A 5,009-nucleotide genomic window follows, 5' to 3' on the forward strand; every position below is an offset into this window, starting at 1 on the left:
TATTGAATTGGGTCTGGAAGCAATCAGTGGCTGCTTCTTTCCTCCCTTCCTCTGGGTTGGAAGGGTAGGGTTATGGAAAGGAGTATTGAATTAATTGGAGTTGGTCTATGATCTGAGCTCCTGGAAGCACAAAGGAAGGGTACGTATGGGAGTAGATTGCTGCTTTTTCTTTTTCCCCTTTCCTTTGGATTGGATTAGGGGGTAGGGATAGGGTTGTGTGTCAGCATCTTGACTTGGATGATGTGGTACCAAGGCCACATTGGATGACGCTTTGCACCCACGAGTGCCTATTCAACATGCAAGCTGGTGGACCAAGGTTTGATGAGAGATCATGTGAAGGCTTGGTTGCCACTCAAGCAGACAGCAAACGACATGCAAACTAGCTTGTGGGGCAACTTGACTTAGCCAAAATTCAAGTGTTTGATTATAGGTCGCCAGTATTTCCCTTCAAAGAAGTGGTCCTGAGAATGGTTTCCATGAGGAATTATAATTTCTTTAGATTTTTAATTTTTTTTTAGAAAATTAATTATGCGTACTCAAGCACCTATGATGTGTCCCAGTATTTTTTCATTTGAATGATAAATCATTCCATATATTGTAATGGAGGTTGAGATCATGCCCTCGTTTGAATGATAAATCTCACTCATTTTATAAATTGGATAATAAAGAACCATCTTCCATTTAGTCATCTTAAGTTCATGGCACAAGAGAGCTAATTCTGTTGGTTAAAATGATAAGCCAGAAAAACAATGTACTTCATGAATTTGGTGCTACATCCTTTTTAACATCCACTTCTCATAATCCCATGAACCCTTGGAAATTGTCATCACCTATCTCAGTATGTCCTTTAAAATGCTAGACACCAAGCAATTAGCCTACAGAGATCCCTATGGTGATTTTTTACTTATCAAGAAATCCATGGCCCATTCCCATGAATCTAGAACCTCAAACTACAGTCCTCTTTCATGTTACTCTGCAAGCAGGAGTGTTCACCAGACCTTCAAGATGTGTCAACATTAAAGGAATTTATCATTTAATTATGGTAAGAGGCAAGTGGAGGAAAACAATCTCAACAGAAGATTTAGCCATTGGTAAATTGTGTAACCACCAACATTTTTAGTTCCATTAACTAAAATGGAAAACCAAGCTGGAGAGATGTTGTGATATCCTATATCAATTTGGGGAAGAGGCTCCTGACACTATATATGCATAGGGACTATTTGTTCCATGCCAAGTCATGGAAGCATTTTGATGATTTTGAATTCATTATGGTTTTGGGCTGATAATTCTTTTGCTTTTTGCAATTTCTTATTAAGTAGTATAAGTTGGATGCACTATGGATATCGCTTCGATTTGTAGTAGTGAAAATCCCTTTAGTTTGTAATTGTTGTTGTTATGGTGTGGGCCATAGCCTTGAGATTTACTTATATTTGTAGGTTTTGAATAGGAACTATTTGTTCCATGCCAAGTCATGATAACATTTTCATGATTTTGAATTCATTATGGTTTTGGGCTAATAATTCTTTTGGTTTTTGCTATTTCTTAAGTAGTATAAGTTGGATGCACTATGGAAATCGCTTAAATTTGTAATAGTGCAAATCCCTTTAATTTGTAATTGTTGTCATTATAGTGTGGGGCATAGGCTTGAGATTTACTTATATTCTTAGGTTTGTTGAAAGAGACTATTTATTCCATGCCAAGTCATGTTTTCATGATTTTGGATTCATTATGGTTTTGGGCTGATCATTCTTTTGGTTTCTGCATGAAATAATAGGATGTGGGATGTGGGGTTGACATCTAATAGTAACTGATATTTCTTTTTACTTTTCAGCCTTAATATGAATCATTTTTTCTTGACACATGGATATGAGCATATTTTGTTTGATTTGAAGATACTTGATTTATAAGTACTTCTACAAAAGAATTGTATGTCATTCAATATAATAAAATTAAAATTAAGTATTTGTTATTATAAAGATTGAGTTGTTAAGTGTTATTTGTACAACTTGTTTGGTTACCTATATTGACAATTGTGACCTTATTTATGTGGGATTATAGTTCAATTGGTCAGTGATTGCCTTTGCAAGGCGGAAGTTGTGGGTTCAAGCCTCGTCAATCCCAACTAAACCAATGATAGGGTTGTGGGTCAAATATTCTAGGAGTCATCCTCTTTTCATAATATTCTTTTTTCTCTTATTTTTCCTCTTTTATGTTACTTCGCTCAATTGCATTCTTATCTTACTAGATAATGTATTTGGGTTGTTCGGATTTTTTTTCTTCTCATAGATTGGCTTGATTTCATTGTTATCTAGTGATGCCTATATATTTTTACTGCTTTGTGGGCATGACTATGGATTTCATGTTTTCTTTTACTTGACTTTGTACCCAGGTTTGAGTTGTGAAAATCATGTATGAGAGGCTCTTATATAAATAAATGAACAAAAGCTTGTTTATGTGGCAGTTTGTGGTTAAGAAATCATTGAAAGTCGTCTGATTGAATCATTGATATGGTAAAAAAACTCTTCGCTTATGCCATTGTATTTTAAGCAGTTTGTGTTGTAGAATTGCTTTGTCTTTGATGGTAGATTTGTCACTTTCAACAATTTTTCATCCCTATGCAATCATTATTGACCCTGTGCAACAAGAAAGAAATGATGTGTTTATATTTTTTTGTTGATAGTTGTTGTGATTCACACAATAATGAGTTACACTATGTGGTTGGGTTCAATAAGGGTGTTGGAAGTCTTAAAATGTGATTGCATCTTTATTTTGCTTGAAGTTTGTTGACCTGAAACCCATGTTAGTTATTGGCGATTTAGGTCAATTCTCAACTGTAGCTTGGCGTCTTACTCAATAAGGAATAGAAAAGGGGAACAAGGGTCCCACTAGGATTTCCTTTTTGTAAATTGCATGCTTTAATTAATATTTAAATTGGCTATAAACAAAAGAAGAGGAAAAAAGGAAGCACTAAATCATAGAGCCAACTCTATTTTTGTAATCCACTACAAAAGTTGTTTATTTCTTATTATTTTTGTGGTTTTCTTAAGAAATAATATAATGTGGAATGTGGGGTTTAGTAAGTTCGGAGCTATGACAATGACAAGAAGTGTGTTTTTTTCTTCTCTGCCTTAATATGTAAATCAACTTATGCTTTTGTTGTTAGAGCAATTGGTTTAATCAGTGTTGTTTTTAACAACCTATTTGGTACTTATGTGAGATTGGCATTTCTCTTGTTCTGCCCCTTAAGACTAGTAATCTCTATCTCCCTTTCATGATGGTGATGAACTTGTTAGATTTTCCCTTAGGTAGTATATAACTTTTGGAGTTTGAATTTCTAGATAAATTTAAAAGATAATAATGGAGTTTGAATTTCTGTATTAGTTTTTTAAAGTTCTTTGTATGCTAGTTTGGTTAAAGATTCATGTTAGATTCTTTTTTAAAGTTCTTTGAATGCTACCTTAGTTAAAAATTCATGATGTTTGATTATTTACCTTTGAGAGCTTGTTCTTATTTTAAAAAAAAACTTAATTGATTTTTGAGTCAAAATTTCTTTTACAAAAAAAGATCCTTTCTCCATCATGAATGAAAAGGTAGCCAAAAAGAAGGTCTAAGTTGATTTTTCCTTTCTTTTCAAATTTTTTTAAGTTATGAATAAAAAATCCCAACTTTTAGGTCTTTTGTTCGGAATTTCTTAATTTTCTTTGTTCCTCCTAAAATCATTTTTTTTAAAAATAATTTAAATTATTTTCAACAAGATTTGAATCATTTAAGGACTTTAAAAGAAAATTCGTTTTAGGTTTAGGGCAAAACATGCAACTCATTTCATACAAGTTGCATTCTCTTTTCGGTTTTCCAAAAACTTTGTTTTTATTTGCATAAGTTTGTACTTGTGCCCCCAAACTAATGGGAATGTCCTTGGCCTTGGTAATCTTTTCAGTTGAGGTTGAGGATGTATGGGTTATGGAATATTGAATGAAGATTTGACAAAACCCTACATAAAAGATATTTTAAAACTTATCCTTGCTACCAATTTCAACTTAGCTAATGACCATTTAGTTTTAAAATTTGCTTTAATTATTTTTGGAGTGTATTAAATTTTTTTTCCACAATTGTGTGATGTTACTCACTTCTTGAAATTGATTCTAGAATGTTATTTGCATCGAAAAAGTTTTTCCCAAAGTTGATTTATTTAGTTGGTTATATACCTTGTATGGCTGATGTCTTTGTAAGTTCATGCCATGCAGATATTATGATCTCGTAATTGTTTGTCATCATCTTTTATCCTAGCTTCTCCATTTGTAGTGAAAGTGCATTGCATTAAAGATATGCTCCTCAGGTACACTCTCCACCATTCACTTCTTTTTAGTTACATATGAAATGTTTTGTGTGAACCATACCATGTTTGATATTGGCGCTAATGGCCTTGATGTTTGTTTTATTTTTACTGATGAGATGCATGTTATATATTTTGTTGTTTGAAATAACTTCAGTATCTTGTAATAACGCTTTAAATTGCAGTCCAAGTACGCATCTTACTCTTCCTTTATGGTTTGACTTGAATTATTTGTTTAGCATGCTTAATATGTTATTGGAATTTAAGTAATCACCATTAGTCTTCCTTGATTCCCTCTATTAATCACTTAATTGTCGTACTTCCCTCAATTTAGTTGATAGAGACCTTTTTAAGGGTTTAGAGTACCACTACCTTAAGGTACTGTCACACCCCAGTTTTTGTTATTCTTCAAACTAAAGAATTGATACTCAAATACAGTATAATTGCTCTAAAAATTTTAAATGTTGAGTTCTTGCTTGATTTTGTGCAAAAAGAGGATATGCAAAACCTGTTATAAGGAGTACATTCTATATTAAACTTTGTAACTTGTAGTTAACAAAATATGACTCGTTTCTTAAAAGAAACTTATACTACGTTAATTTACATATACCAAAACCCCATTGTTCACTACGGGTAGCCCTTACTACAAGTGTACTTGACAATTATATATATTACA

Source organism: Vitis vinifera, chromosome 18 (genome assembly GCF_030704535.1).
Source record: "Vitis vinifera cultivar Pinot Noir 40024 chromosome 18, ASM3070453v1".
NCBI classification, from domain to species: domain Eukaryota; kingdom Viridiplantae; phylum Streptophyta; class Magnoliopsida; order Vitales; family Vitaceae; genus Vitis; species Vitis vinifera.